The sequence below is a fragment of the Thalassophryne amazonica genome, chromosome 10 (assembly GCF_902500255.1).
Source record: "Thalassophryne amazonica chromosome 10, fThaAma1.1, whole genome shotgun sequence".
NCBI lineage: Eukaryota > Metazoa > Chordata > Actinopteri > Batrachoidiformes > Batrachoididae > Thalassophryne > Thalassophryne amazonica.
Window position 1 is genome coordinate 10,821,800 of NC_047112.1, and position 16,912 is coordinate 10,838,711.

The following is a 16,912-nucleotide window of genomic DNA, read 5'->3' on the forward strand; positions in this document are numbered from 1 at the left end:
ATGAAGCAACTGACGTTCCACATAAATTTCAAATTTCTATCAACGTGCATTTGGGTGCCTGACATTGAAATGTAAAGCAATTTATACATATGCCTTTGCTGGAGAAATGGTTGGCTGGAGCAGGTATCTCAGTGGGACAAGCAATATAAAGACCTGGGTTCGATCTAAAAAGTTAGCTTCGATAACCATTAATCTAATAAGTGAAAAGTTATCTTTTATGATGGTAAATCGATAAACTGCTAAAAAATATTTTTATTACAGATAACCGATAACTATTAGTACTGATTTGGACGCGGCCACATCAGATTACACTGTCGGCTTCTGATAAACCAGTTTTACTTTAAGCACCGCAGGGGCTTCTGGGTAAATTCATGGATCACAAACACAAAAAATGAATAATAAATAAAACCCCAAACACATTCATCATCTTTCAAAAGCAGTAAAACACAGTATTAGACGTCACAGTTTCTCAGTATTAGATACACCGTCATTTACAAACTAAAAGCTGCTTTTTTCACACACTTTGAACCCTGCAGCTTAAACAACCAAAATACATCCATTAATGTATTGATTGGCAGAGTAAAAGACATGTAGTAAATATAAATTCTTGCCTGTTAGTTTCAGTGGGATTCATTAAATTCTGAAGAAAATAGTCCACATAAAGCATCCTGATTATCTAAAACCGTGTGGAAATGGCAAAGAGAAGTCCTTGCAGTTGCACTGTGAGGTCTCCTCTCTCCCACTGAGTGTTGGTGATTAAATTATACTGTGCCACAAAAAATAAATAAAATAAAGTTAAATTTTTTTTTTTTTTTTTTTTTTTGTGTTGAGCGGACGGTAACAGTGTAATGTCCAAAGTGAACCTGAACTATACTACCTACAATGCTCGCGTATCGACTGGCCAATCAAGTCTAATCAATCAATTTTTTATATAGCGCCAAATCACAACAAACAGTTGCCCCAAGGCGCTTTATATTGTAAGGCAAGGCCATACAATAATTATGTAAAACCCCAACGGTCAAAACGACCCCCTGTGAGCAAACACTTGGCTACAGTGGGAAGGAAAAACTCCCTTTTAACAGGAAGAAACCTCCAGCAGAACCAGGCTCAGGGAGGGGCAGTCTTCTGCTAGGACTGGTTGGGGCTGAGGGAGAGAACCAGGAAAAAGACATGATGATGTCTAATGATGACATCATCAACAAGCGACAGCCAGTCATCCATAAACCACTGATTTACACATGACAGGGATTAAAATGTTTGATTTTAGGGTTTACAAATGTTTTTGGCTGTTAAACTTTGCTCACTTTACCAGCAAAATAAATGTTAGTGGATTGAATGTTTTCAATTTATCGGATGATAATTGGTCTGATGATGGTTTTAAAACTTATCTGAAGCTAATCTGCTAACAAAAACATTAGCTTTAATAATGATCAGTTATCGGATTAGCTGAACAGTGACCACCACTGGGTTTGATCCCCATTCACACCTTACCTGTCTCATTGGACAACACACTTCATTTTCATTTTCTCGGTCCACCCAGTCTTGTTTTTCTTTGTTTGTATTGTACAGTAGCTCTGCGGGATCACCCCCAATTTCATTGTACCCCTCGCCTGTACAGCTATATATATATATATATATATATATATAGCTGCATCAGACGTCAGCATCAGACATCTGCATCTGCTTTACAATAATGCCTGACATTCACTCTGATATCAGGGTAATGCCATACAAGGCGCTCACTACACACCAGGAGCAACTAGGGGATTAAGGACCTTGTCAAGGGCCCTTAGTGATTTTACAGTCAGGCTGGGATTTGAACCGAGGATCCTCTGGTCTCAAGCCCAACGCTTTAACCACTAGACCAACACCTCCCCAAATGCACAAGGTACAATGACAGTAAAGAGTATTCTATTCTATTCTTGATGTGGCAGACGCTGGATTAAGTAGCAGGTTCTCAAAAATCTCTATGAAACGGCTGAGAAGGTTTGCACCAGGGGTCCAAATTCCTTGTCTTCAACACAGTTTGCTGTAGCTCAGCAGTGGATGACCTTTGGTGACGATCCACTGCTTTACTATTTCACCATCGGAGGGCGGGCACAAAGGTAGCACAGTCGACGGAGCAGTAGTGTAGCTTGGTGGAGCTGATAGTTGACTCAACTTTTGAAACGTAAGTGAGATTTCATCACTTGCTACTGGTAAGTCATTGAAAGAGGTTGAACACATTTCTTCGCATTTCTTAATATTTCTTCATGCCCAAAGGATCCAGACGAAGTGGTGCATCCAGTCAAGCCCCATGTTGGTCAGTTGTGGTTGTCGGAGATAAATGGAGTAGGAATGGTGGACTAGCTGAGGTGACGTAGTGGTAGTGGAGCGCAACTCTTGGCGGTGCTTTTGCATGAACGCCAAAGATTTTAAGAAATGAAAATTGAAAAATTTTCCCGGGGCCACGATGAACATCAGCTTCGCTTGACTGACACTGACTAGGTACCAGCAAGGTACCAGCCTTGATTTGGGGAGGAATCTGTATCAGACTAACAAGTCAGCCAGGGGGAGTTGGATGCTCTCATGCAGTTCACAAGACAGTATCCAGGGAAAAACACCAGCATGGATGGGCCCTGTACCTGTATAGGTCTTACTTCTTTTTTGCTTGAACAGTTCTGCAGAAATGCCCATCACTGTTTCTTTCACCATGATTTTAATATGTACAGCATTATACATTATGAGTTTTTATTGCTGGTTGTTTGTTGTCCAGCAGAATATCTCAAAAGGACATACACAGCTTTTAATGCAACTTGGTGTAGATGTTGACCTTGGATACAGGGAGAAATGCAGATTGGATGCATTTTGCATGGATCTAATCTTTGCTGTTTGATCTTTAAGCCTGATCACTTTGATTCTACACTCAAAAAAACTGATGCATTGGATGAACTCAATTCAACAGGAGACTGTAGTCTTGTTTGAACCCTCTGTGATATTGCAGGATGACCACTTACGGGGACCTGCATTTAATGTACAGTGGGGAAAATAAGTATTTGACCCCCTGTCAGTTTTGCAGGTTTTCCCACCTACAAAGCATGGAGAGGTCTGTAATTTTTATCGTAGGTACACTTCAACTGTGAGATACAGAATCTAAAAAAAAAAAAAAATCCAGAAAAATCACATTGTATGATTTTTAAATAATTAATTTGCATTTTATTGCATAAAATAAGTATTTGATCACCTACCAACCAGCAAGAATTCTGGCTCTCACAGACCTGCAATTTTTCTTTAAGAAGCCCTCTTATTCTACACTCTTTACCTGTATTAATTGCACCTGTTTGAACTTGTTACCTGTATAAAAGACACCTGTTCACACACTCAATCAATCACACTCCAACCTGTCCACCATAGCCAAGACCAAAGAGCTGTCTAAGGACACCAGGGACAAAACTGTAGACCTGCACAAGGCTGGGATGGACTACAGGACAACAGGCAAGCAGCTTGGTAGAAGACAACAACTTATGATTATTTATTAGAAAGTGGAAGAAACACAAGATGACTGTCAATCTCCTTCGGTCTGGGATTCCATGAAAGTTCTCACTTTGTGGGGTAAGGATGATTCTGAGAAAGCTCAGAACTACACAGGAGGACCTGATCAATGACCTGAAGAGAGCTGGGACCACAGTCACAAAGATTACATTAGTAACACATAATGCTGTCATGGTTTAAAATCCTGCAGGGCAGCAAGGTCCCCCTGCTCAAGCCAGCACATGTCCAGGCCGTTTGAAGTTCACCAGTGACCATCTGGATAATCCAGAGGAGGCATGGGAGAAGGTCATCTGCTCAGATGAGACCAGAATAGAGCTTTTTGGAATCAACTCCACTTACCATGTTTAGAGGATGAGAACAACCCCAAGAAAACCATCCCAACCATGAAGCATGGGGGTGGAAATATCATACTCTGGGGGTGCTCTTCTGCAAAGGGGACAGGACGACTGCACCGTATTGAAGGGAGGACGGATGGGGTCATGTATTGTAAGATTTTGGCAAACAACCTCCTTCCCTCAGTAAGAGCATTGAAGATGGGTCATGGCTGGGTCTTCCAGCATGACAGTGACCACAAACCCACAGCCAGGGCAACTAAGGAGGGGCTCCGTAAGTAGCATTTCAAGGTCCTGGAGTGGTCTGGCCAGTCTCCAGACCTGAACTCAATAGAAAATCTTTGGAAGGAGCTGAAACTCCAAACCTGAAAGATTTGGAGAAGATCTGTATGGAGGAGTGTGTGAAAACTTGGTCAAGTACTACAGGAAATGTCTGATCTCTGTAATGGCAGACAAATGTTTCTGTACCAGTTGTTAAGCTCTGTTTTTCTAGGTGGTCAAATACTTATTTTATGCAATAAAATGCAAAATAATTATTTAAAAATCTTACAATGTGATTTTCTGTACTTTTTTTGTTGTTAGATTCTGTCTCTCACAGTTGAAGTGTACCTACGATAAAAATTACAGACCTCTCTATTCTTTGTTGGTGGGAAAACCTGCAAAACTGACGGGGTCAAATACTTATTTTCCTCACTGTATACACAACATAACTTCACACAGATAAATGGTGTACGGGTTTGTCTTCAGCTGCAATCACTGAAGCATTTGTGAAAAGTTTTTTTTTTTTTGGTTCCCAGTGGAAAAGAAAAGGTGAGGAAGTAGGAGACGATGTGTCAGTAAGTGTTGGCCTACACAGCTGACCAGATTAGCTCCGTTCTCTCGCCTGCAAAACGGCCTCGACATGTTTTTGCTCCGGATCTTAAACAAACTGCAACACATGTCCACTTTCCCACATCGTCACTTTTTCTTTGCATTTTCACTTTGTTTGGGTGTAAATTGCCTGAAATTCCCATTGAGAATGCCATTGTTTGTACCCCGGAAGTAGAGCAATTACGTCATATTTTACCCCTTTATCGCCCACCCCCAAATGAGACCGTGCTGCCCTATTATGAGCAGGATTTCCATCTAATAAATATATGTTGCCCCAACTCAAATAAAGCTTATCCATGCAACATAATTTAATTTAATTCAGTTGGGACTATATAGTATTAGATGGAAATAAATATATGCCCATAACTGAATTGAGTTCATCCAGTGAGTTATTTGTTTGAGTGTAATCCTGTTTTTAATCTCGTATGATGATTTCTGTAATCATCGTTGTCAGTTTTTACAGCGATCAGGCTCAAAAGTCAGAATCACATCTTGAACAGAATTCCTGATGACAGATCAATCAATCAATCAATCATTTTTTTTTTTATATAGCGCCAAATCACAACAAACAGTTGCCCCAAGGCGCTTTATATTGTAAGGCAAGGCCATACAATAATGATGTAAAACCCCAACGGTCAAAACGACCCCCTGTGAGCAAGCACTTGGCTACAGTGGGAAGGAAAAACTCCCTTTTAACAGGAAGAAACCTCCAGCAGAACCAGGCTCAGGGAGGGGCAGTCTTCTGCTGGGACTGGTTGGGGCTGAGGGAGAGAACCAGGAAAAAGACATGCTGTGGAGGGGAGCAGAGATCGATCACTAATGATTAAATGCAGAGTGGTGCATACAGAGCAAAAAGAGAAAGAAACAGTGCATCATGGGAACCCCCCAGCAGTCTACGTCTATAGCAGCATAACTAAGGGATGGTTCAGGGTCACCTGATCCAGCCCTAACTATAAGCTTTAGCAAAAAGGAAAGTTTTAAGCCTAATCTTAAAAGTAGAGAGGGTGTCTGTCTCCCTGATCTGAATTGGGAGCTGGTTCCACAGGAGAGGAGCCTGAAAGCTGAAGGCTCTGCCTCCCATTCTACTCTTACAAACCCTAGGAACTACAAGTAAGCCTGCAGTCTGAGAGCGAAGCGCTCTATTGGGGTGATATGGTACTACGAGGTCCCTAAGATAAGATGGGACCTGATTATTCAAAACCTTATAAGTAAGAAGAAGAATTTTAAATTCTATTCTAGAATTAACAGGAAGCCAATGAAGAGAGGCCAATATGGGTGAGATATGCTCTCTCCTTCTAGTCCCCGTCAGCACTCTAGCTGCAGCATTTTGAATTAACTGAAGGCTTTTTAGGGAACTTTTAGGACAGCCTGATAATAATGAATTACAATAGTCCAGCCTAGAGGAAATAAATGCATGAATTAGTTTTTCAGCATCACTCTCAGACAAGACCTTTCTGATTTTAGAGATATTGCGTAAATGCAAAAAAGCAGTCCTACATATTTGTTTAATATGCGCTTTGAATGACATATCCTGATCAAAAATGACTCCAAGATTTCTCACAGTATTACTAGAGGTCAGGGTAATGCCATCCAGAGTAAGGATCTGGTTAGACACCATGTTTCTAAGATTTGTGGGGCCAAGTACAATAACTTCAGTTTTATCTGAGTTTAAAAGCAGGAAATTAGAGGTCATCCATGTCTTTATGTCTGTAAGACAATCCTGCAGTTTAACTAATTGGTGTGTGTCGTCTGGCTTCATGGATAGATAAAGCTGGGTATCATCTGCGTAACAATGAAAATTTAAGCAATACCGTCTAATAATACTGCCTAAGGGAAGCATATATAAAGTGAATAAAATTGGTCCTAGCACAGAACCTTGTGGAACTCCATAATTAACTTTAGTCTGTGAAGAAGATTCCCCATTTACATGAACAAATTGTAATCTATTAGACAAATATGATTCAAACCACCGCAGCGCAGTGCCTTTAATACCTATGGCATGCTCTAATCTCTGTAATAAAATTTTATGGTCAACAGTATCAAAAGCAGCACTGAGGTCTAACAGAACAAGCACAGAGATGAGTCCACTGTCCGAGGCCATAAGAAGATCATTTGTAACCTTCACTAATGCTGTTTCTGTACTATGATGAATTCTAAAACCTGACTGAAACTCTTCAAATAGACCATTCCTCTGCAGATGATCAGTTAGCTGTTTTACAACTACCCTTTCAAGAATTTTTGAGAGAAAAGGAAGGTTGGAGATTGGCCTATAATTAGCTAAGATAGCTGGGTCAAGTGATGGCTTTTTAAGTAATGGTTTAATTACTGCCACCTTAAAAGCCTGTGGTACATAGCCAACTAACAAAGATAGATTGATCATATTTAAGATCGAAGCATTAAATAATGGTAGGGCTTCCTTGAGCAGCCTGGTAGGAATGGGGTCTAATAAACATGTTGATGGTTTGGATGAAGTAACTAATGAAAATAACTCAGCCAGAACAATCGGAGAGAAAGAGTCTAACCAAATACCGGCATCACTGAAAGCAGCCAAAGATAACGATACGTCTTTGGGATGGTTATGAGTAATTTTTTCTCTAATAGTTAAAATTTTGTTAGCAAAGAAAGTCATGAACTCATTACTAGTTAAAGTTAATGGAATACTCAGCTCAATAGAGCTCTGACTCTTTGTCAGCCTGGCTACAGTGCTGAAAAGAAACCTGGGGTTCTTATTTTCTTCAATTAGTGATGAGTAGAAAGATGTCCTAGCTTTACGGAGGGCTTTTTTATAGAGCAACAGACTCTTTTTCCAGGCTAAGTGAAGATCTTCTAAATTAGTGAGACGCCATTTCCTCTCCAACTTACGGGTTATCTGCTTTAAGCTACGAGTTTGAGAGTTATACCACGGAGTCAGACACTTCTGATTTAAAGCTCTCTTTTTCAGAGGAGCTACAGCATCCAAAGCTGTCTTCAATGAGGATGTAAAACTATTGACGAGATACTCTATCTCCCTTACAGAGTTTAGGTAGCTACTCTGCACTGTGTTGTTATATGGCATTAGAGAACATAAAGAAGGAATCATATCCTTAAACCTAGTTACAGCGCTTTCTGAAAGACTTCTAGTGTAATGAAACTTATTCCCTACTGCTGGGTAGTCCATCAGAGTAAATGTAAATGTTATTAAAAAATGATCAGACAGAAGGGAGTTTTCAGGGAATACTGTTAAGTCTTCTATTTCCATACCATAAGTCAGAACAAGATCTAAGATATGATTAAAGTGGTGGGTGGACTCATTTACTTTTTGAGCAAAGCCAATAGAGTCTAATAATAGATTAAATGCAGTGTTGAGGCTGTCATTCTCAGCATCTGTGTGGATGTTAAAATCGCCCACTATAATTATCTTACTGAGCTAAGCACTAAGTCAGACAAAAGGTCTGAAAATTCACAGAGAAACTCACAGTAACGACCAGGTGGACGATAGATAATAACATTTAAAACTGGTTTTTGGGACTTCCAATTTGGATGGACAAGACTAAGAGACAAGCTTTCAAATGAATTAAAGCTCTGTCTGGGTTTTTGATTAATTAATAAGCTGGAATGGAAGATTGCTGCTAATCCACCGCCCCGGCCCGTGCTACAAGCATTCTGACAGTTAGTGTGACTCGGGGGTGTTGACTCATTTAAACTAACATATTCATCCTGCTGTAACCAGGTTTCTGTTAGGCAGAATAAATCAATATGTTGATCAATTATTATATCATTTACCAACAGGGACTTAGAAGAGAGAGACCTAATGTTTAATAGACCACATTTAACTGTTTTAGTCTGTGGTGCAGTTGAAGGTGCTATATTATTTTTTCTTTTTGTATTTTTATGCTTAAATAGATTTTTGCTGGTTATTGGTGGTCTGGGAGCAGGCACCGTCTCTACGGGGATGGGGTAATGAGGGGATGGCAGGGGGAGAGAAGCTGCAGAGAGGTGTGTAAGACTACAACTCTGCTTCCTGGTCCCAACCCTGGATAGTCACGGTTTGGAGGATTTAAGAAAATTGGCCAGATTTCTAGAAATGAGAGCTGCTCCATCCAAAGTGGGATGGATGCCGTCTCTCCTAACAAGACCAGGTTTTCCCCAGAAGCTTTGCCAATTATCTATGAAGCCCACCTCATTTTTTGGACACCACTCAGACAGCCAGCAATTCAAGGAGAACATGCGGCTAAACATGTCACTCCCGGTCTGATTGGGGAGGGGCCCAGAGAAAACTACAGAGTCCGACATTGTTTTTGCAAAGTTACACACCGATTTAATGTTAATTTTAGTGACCTCCGATTGGCGTAACCGGGTGTCATTACTGCCGACGTGAATTACAATCTTACCAAATTTACGCTTAGCCTTAGCCAGCAGTTTCAAATTTCCTTCAATGTCGCCTGCTCTGGCCCCCGGAAGACAATTGACTATGGTTGCTGGTGTCGCTAACTTCACATTTCTCAAAACAGAGTCGCCAATAACCAGAGTTTGATCCTCGGCGGGTGTGTCGTCGAGTGGGGAAAAACGGTTAGAAATGTGAACGGGTTGACGGTGTACACGGGGCTTCTGTTTAGGGCTACGCTTCCTCCTCACAGTCACCCAGTCGGCCTGCTTTCCCGGCTGCTCGGGATCTGCCAGGGGGTAACTAACGGCGGCTAAGCTACCTTGGTCCGCACCGACTACAGGGGCCTGGCTAGCTGTAGAATTTTCCACGGTGCGGAGCCGAGTCTCCAATTCGCCCAGCCTGGCCTCCAAAGCTACGAATAAGCTACACTTATTACAAGTACCATTACTGCTAAAGGAGGCCGAGGAACAACTAAACATTTCACACCCAGAGCAGAAAAGTGCAGGAGAGACAGGAGAAGCCGCCATGCTAAATCGGCTAAGAGCTAGTAGCTACGCTAAGCTAGCGGATTCCTAAAAACACGCAAAGTGAATAATGTGTAAATAATTTAGAGGTGATTCAGCAGAAGGAGTGCTTTAGTTAAGGCACGTAAAGATTACACTGGCAAACAAATCGTAATCTAGATAACTAGATCAATCTAACTGCGCAGATTAAACAGCTAACAGATACAGAAAAACTCCGCTGTGCTCCGGAACAGGAAGTGATACAATACCGCAGTGAGAGCCAACCACCAGTAGATCAAAGCTCTGTGCCATAAACAGGATCAAGTGGTGGATGTTGCATTTGATCTTTGAACGTCACAAAGTGCTTGTGTGTTTCATTTTGTCACTGGCACAGATATAACAATATATAGGGAGGCAATAGTCTTGTGGCTAAGCGGTGGGTTTTAGACTAGAGGGTCCTCAGTTTAAAACCCATCCAGACTGGAAAATTGCTAAGGGCCTTTGGGCAACGTCTTTAACCCCCCAAGTTGCTCCCGATGTGCAGTGAGCACCTTGCATGGCAGCACCCTGGCATCAATGTGACTGGGTGAATGTGAGGCATCACTGTAAAGCGTTTTGAGCTTGTGATGCAAATAGAGAAGTGCTATATAAATGCAGTCTATTTTCCATAACATAAAAGATAATTGTGCACAGAGACATCAACAAATAAACAGACAAACAGTGGCCATATACATTTTTACGGAATATTCAGAGTGTGCCAGACGTCTCGTCAATTATGAGTTGCAATGCATCTGGAAAGTATCAACAGCACTGTAGCTATAACAGGGGTGTTGGCAGTCTGTTAGCATAAGTGAGGCCTATTTCACAAAGCAGTAAAATATCTGTATAACTGATGAATCAAGTATTTGTAGTCAGCAGCTGAAGAATACGAGCAGTTAATCAGGCTCATTTATTTCTATCTGCCATGTGCCGATTGGGCTCCATCTGCTCACGCTGATGAATTATAATTTATGCTCAAAAACTAATTTTGACAACGTCTCACATGTCTTCTGTCACCCATCCTCTCCAGTGCATCTGCAGCTCCATATTCATCTGGCTCTCCTTTTTTTCAGAGAGACCACCTTCGCCCTTCAGCCGTCAGCATGTGGGTTCGACCCAACCCGAACACACTTTGAAGTGTCACTTCACATCCTACCCTCAAAGATATCTCAGTTTTCTGATAAGAGCAACCAGAGCTTGTCAGCAGATACTATGTATAGATATGAATGTAATAGCACCACGTGAACTGCAGTTATTTATTACAACTACATGGAGACCGGTGCCTCTTCTGGGAAATGTAAAATGCAGGGACGTTCCCTTGACTCATAGAAAAATTAGGTGTGAAATAACCAAGTGGTAAATTTTGGTAGCATCAGATGAAGCCCCACCGGAAGGAGAAAAAATTGCAGTTCTTTGACTGGCCACTTGAGGTTGGCCTTCGGCCTCAGGATGTAGGGTTTTCTGAAGGGTGTAAAAAGCCACATTCACTGGTAAAACAACTTGATAACGATTTGATCACATACCTATAAATGATAAATGTTGTATGGTTTTCTGAAGGGTGTAAAAAGCCATATTCACTGGTAAAACAACTTGATAACGATTTGATCACATACCTATAAATGATAAATGTTGTATGGTTTTCTGAAGGGTGTAAAAAGCCATATTCATTGGTAAAACAACTTGATAGCGATGTTATCACATACCTATAAATTATAAATGTTGTATGGTTTTCTGAAGGGTGCAAAAAGCCATATTCACTGGTAAAACAACTTGATAACGATTTGATCACATACCTATAAATGATAAATGTTGTATGGTTTTCTGAAGGGTGTAAAAAGCCATATTCATTGGTAAAACAACTTGATAACGATGTTATCACATACCTATAAATGATAAATGTTGTATGGTTTTCTGAAGGGTGCAAAAAGCCATATTCACTGGTAAAACAACTTGATAACGATGTTATCACATACCTATAAATGATAAATGTTGTATGGTTTTCTGAAGGGTGTAAAAAGCCATATTCACTGGTAAAACAACTTGATAACGATTTGATCACATACCTATAAATGATAAATGTTGTATGGTTTTCTGAAGGGTGTAAAAAGCCATATTCATTGGTAAAACAACTTGATAACGATGTTATCACATACCTATAAATGATAAATGTTGTATGGTTTTCTGAAGGGTGTAAAAAGCCATATTCACTGGTAAAACAACTTGATAACGATTTGATCACATACCTATAAATGATAAATGTTGTATGGTTTTCTGAAGGGTGTAAAAAGCCATATTCATTGGTAAAACAACTTGATAACGATGTTATCACATACCTATAAATGATAAATGTTGTATGGTTTTCTGAAGGGTGCAAAAAGCCATATTCACTGGTAAAACAACTTGATAACGATGTTATCACATACCTATAAATGATAAATGTTGTATGGTTTTCTGAAGGGTGTAAAAAGCCATATTCACTGGTAAAACAACTTGATAACGATTTGATCACATACCTATAAATGATAAATGTTGTATGGTTTTCTGAAGGGTGTAAAAAGCCATATTCACTGGTAAAACAACTTGATAACGATGTTATCACATACCTATAAATGATAAATGTTGTATGGTTTTCTGAAGGGTGCAAAAAGCCATATTCACTGGTAAAACAACTTGATAATGATTTTATCATATACAGTGGTCCCTCGTTTATCGCGGGAGTTACGTTCTAAAAATAACCCGTGATAGGGGAAATCGGTGAAGTAGTCAGCTTTATTTTTTACAATTATTATAGATGTTTTAAGGCTGTAAAACTATTACCCGTCCGCGAAAAGGGTGTATTGCTATTTATTCTTTAGTGTTTTATCCAATCATATTGGCGTATCATTTATAGGTATATGAAAAACATTTTTACTGCCTTCTACAAAAAATGATTTTGGTCTGTATAGATTGTTTCTATTGTTTCCTCCGCTGTACTGGGGGGGGGGGGGGGGGGAGGATTTTTTTCTAACTTCTTAGTTTAAGACATTTTAATAATGACTTGGATTTATAGCTCACTTTTCAAGACACCCTAAGCGCTTTGCAAGTTGAGTTATTCATTCACTCACATTGGTGGTGGTAAGCTACTAGTGTAGCCACAGCTGCCCTGGAAGCGTGGCTGCCATTCTGTGCCTACGGCCCCTCCGACCACCACCCCATTCATACACAGGCAAGGTGTGTTAAATGTCTTGCCCAAGGATGCAACGGCAATATGCGGATTTTTGACTGGTTGGGAGCGGGATTCGAACCGCAGACACTGCGATCACAAGATGGCTTGCTCTACCAACTGAGCTATTGCCGCCCCAAAGCCATAAAGTTCTGTATAATTGGGGGTATAGTCATTTTGAGTGCCATCTGTTGAGCAGAGTTCCAACTGTTACTATGTAGGTAACTCAGTGTCCGCACGACGCGGCTGCTAGCGTTTGTAGTTTTAAGAATTTAATTATGAATGCCTGGAATAATCTGGCTTGTTGTGTGGTGAAACCAGCCCAGTCTCACGTTATTTTTTGTCCTCCAGTCCCGTCGTGACTTTTGTTTTTACTCACTATTAATAACCCTACTCCTAACCCCCAACCCTAACTATAACCATCCCCGATCCCCGCTGCACTTTTAATTACGTGCAGCCGTCACAGAATGAATTAGAATGAATTTGTGCTCCCATGACAAAAATTTTGCACTTTTCGTGACAATATGATGAACCATTAGATTAATGTATATTTCGTGCTGCTGAATCACAACAGTCCGTGTCACTGGGTTGGGTGAAACATAATAATAGATCATCTAAGATGTCCCTGCTGCAATATTTGTGCCAAGTGAAATTGTTGTTTTATTTAATGTTGCATGCTAACAGCGTTAGCACTTTTAGCAGCTGTTGGTACCTTTGTCTGTTAAGTCTTGTTAATGCATGATTACTCAGAAAATAAGTGACTCATAATTTTTAATGTCCACACCAAACAATTTCTTAGGACAACTGCTGCACAGTCCAAAAAAAATCTGATTTAATAAATAACTAAACTGAGGTTAGCCTGTTAGCCTAACTGGGTTTGACTCAAAGAGAAGTGCTTTCAGGCTTATTTTGTCATACATTGAGGGGCCCATGCTCCACCCATTTACTTATTAATGAATTTATCGCCATGTAGCCAGAATCAGCGCTGCTACTGCCATCAACATGGCGATGCCTAGATAAGATATGGGCTTCATACAAACAAGTGGAGACCAATGTAGACTCTCAGAAATGACTGGTTGTGATGAATAAAAGGCTTTACCTTGTAACCAGGCAGTAGATTCGGTACATGGGTAATCAGATAACGAGACAGAGGTATCAGACATGGTCCAGGCGGGAACGTGGTCAGTATTGAAAGCTGAGGTCATACCAACAGCGTCGCGGAGTATCACAGGCAAAAACAGAGGCAGAGTCAAAATACAAGACGGGTTCAGGATTAAGGCAAGGCAGAGGTCGGAGCAAACAAGGATGGTCAAAACACTGAGAAGCAAACAAGACATGAACTAAAGACGAGAGAGTGAACAAAGTCAACAATCAGGCAGTGAGCTGTGGAACTGTGAGGGTTTAAATAAGGAGCAAACTAATCAGGGTGATGTGAAGCAGGTGTGTGGAAGGTTCTGGAAAGAGGTGTGGTTTAGTGAACAACGAAGAGGGAAGAAAGGCAAGAGAGTGCAAGAGGCCAAAACAAAGTGGTGCAAAGCAAGATAAGTAGGTGACAGAAAAACTAACTGAATAACGTGACGTGTTCTAGACAAACAATAGTGTGTGAGCATAACAACAAGGGGCATAGCTAAGAAATACTGTGGCTAGTCTAAAAAAACAAGCAACTTAATATTAAACCGAACTAGGACAAAACAAATGCTAGTTGAGACAAAAGAGAATACAATAACTGATGAAGGCAAACGAAACTATTGGTTAAACTGCAAATAAACAAAACCTGGTAAATACACAATAATGCAATCAATAAAACCAGATAACTGATAAACAGAAAATGCAATGAATAACAAATGGAACATAATTTGATGAGCAACACCAAAGATAAATAATAACAAAAACCTGTGACTAAGCATTATACAACAAATGTGATAAACAGAACTAAACTACTAAGATTAAAGTAACTTAAAACTTAAACTACACAATAAATGATAAGCAAAGAATGAACCAGTGATGAAACAGAACCAAACTGAGACTAACATGATAAAGTATGAACTAATGAAAAGGAAAACTAGAAAATCACAAAGGAAATATGCCAAGGGCTAAGACCTAAACCCTGAGCTGGGGCCAAGCATGTCAGTCTGAAGGTCAATGGGGTAAGAAGTCATATTGCCGTAGCCGTTACTTTCTTTTGTTACCCTGTAATCCACATCTAGATTATGAACAACATCAGCATTTAATGTTTTCTTCCTTTTTGTAAAAATTGTTTTCCCACCAAGGTTTGTGAAATTACCAAACTTTATTTTTAGTGACTCTTCAAAGACGTACCTTTGTAAAGGATATTTTTCTTCTTTCTCAGCCCTTCAGAAGGACGGGTTTTGGGGGAAGGAGTGTCACTTGGTAATCCACAGAGAAGACATACTCTGTAATCACACTTCTGTTTGGTTCATTTACTGCTTGGACCAAACACTGACACAGCAGAAAATTAAAAGTATTTTAGGAAACTGCACAAAGTGCTCTGACGAAACGAAGTGTGGATGCAGAAAGAAAAATACTGCTTTCAGCGAGATAATAGGCTGTAATCTCAAGGATGGTGTGGATATGAAAGAGCACATTGAGCTGATTCAAAACCACTAAAACTGAGTCGTGGTCGTGAAATTAATCTTCTAATCATTTTTTATAACATGAGCCTTTGAAAAGTTGTCTAATTAATATGCTGATCTTTCCACACACCAACACAGACATTTAAATTTCACTTTGGGTGTGATGTACTCATGCAAATTATAATTTCCACATTTTAAATCATTTTACTAAATTCTTTTGATAACCATCAATCATGTTGTTCAAATGCACAGTGGCCAGATGGTGACAGATAACTGAATAAATATTAAAGATGGAATAGCTCTCAAAATGCATTTGATTGGCACTAAAATCCACTCTTAATGTCACATACTAATTCAGTCTGCACAAACATTATGTTCAGTGAACTGTAATGATGATGATCTTGATGGTAATAATCATCAAAAGGTCTTCTGAACAGACCTGGCTTCCTTTTACGACTTCGTCATGACGCCACCTACCACAAACGATCACAAAAGGTCCAGAGGAGGGCAGAAGAAACACTACAAGGACTTCCTGAAGCACAACCTCAAGAGCTGCTCCATCGACTGGAAGACCTGAGAAGAAGACACGAGGGAACGAGCCAGCTGGTGAGCAATGATCCACACTGGAGTGGAAGTCTTTGGAAAAAGATTGCTTATCAGTGCACATCAAGACTGGGCCTGTTCAGTCATCGCCACGTCCACCATCCTGTCCAGGAACTGGTCAAGAGATGATCTTCCTCAACACCGATGAGTAGCCACGATGAATGGTTGCAAATATATAGAAGACAAGATCTTTCATATCATGTTGTGGTTGACCTTGACCTTTGTCCAATCCTCTCCCAAAGTGAATCATCTTGAGAAATCTTCCCAGTTAATATTCCCACCAATTTTGGTGAAGATCCATCCAGTGCACGCGCACACACACACACACACACACACACACACACACATGAGACCGATTACAATGCCCTCCTTCACCAGGACACATGGAAACAACAATAATAACAACCGATTGGTTTCTGTGTCTGTGATTTTTGTCCTTTGGTCAGCAGATTCTACTTCAGTGCAGTAATCAGCAACACACTGCAATCACCCTGGAACTGTCACTTAGATTAGATTCAACTTTACTGTCATTGTGCAGAGTACAGGAACAGGGCCAATGAAATTCAGTTGTATTTATGAGAGTGATGAAGATAACAATCTCTGTCATCTTTGATCCATTGCTAATCTTCAACCTACTCATTCGGATAATGCTTTTTTTTCCAACTGCAGAATATTTTGAAAATTCAGCCTTTTCTGTCCGTGGCAGATGCAGAAATATTGATTCATGTTTGTGTCTTATCTGGAATCAATTATCGTGTTGAATTATTACCTGGATTGCCAAACACTAGTATTAGAATTAGTATCAGAATGGAGATGCTTGAGGTTAAACTGGGAGAAAACCATTTGACCATATTAGCCCAGTTTTAGTCTCA

At 40.2% G+C, this 16,912-nt stretch overlaps 1 long non-coding RNA gene across 1 annotated transcript; it reads right to left on the reverse strand.

The window, feature by feature from the left end:
* Nucleotides 1-510: 510 nt before the first annotated feature.
* On the reverse strand, nt 511-16,332 carry LOC117519441. The gene is made up of 3 exons (XR_004563287.1): nt 16,254-16,332; nt 4,825-4,829; nt 511-521 (listed from the first exon to the last, which is right to left on the reverse strand). It is a non-coding gene; the product is annotated as an uncharacterized LOC117519441 (long non-coding RNA).
* Nucleotides 16,333-16,912: the final 580 nt, after the last annotated feature.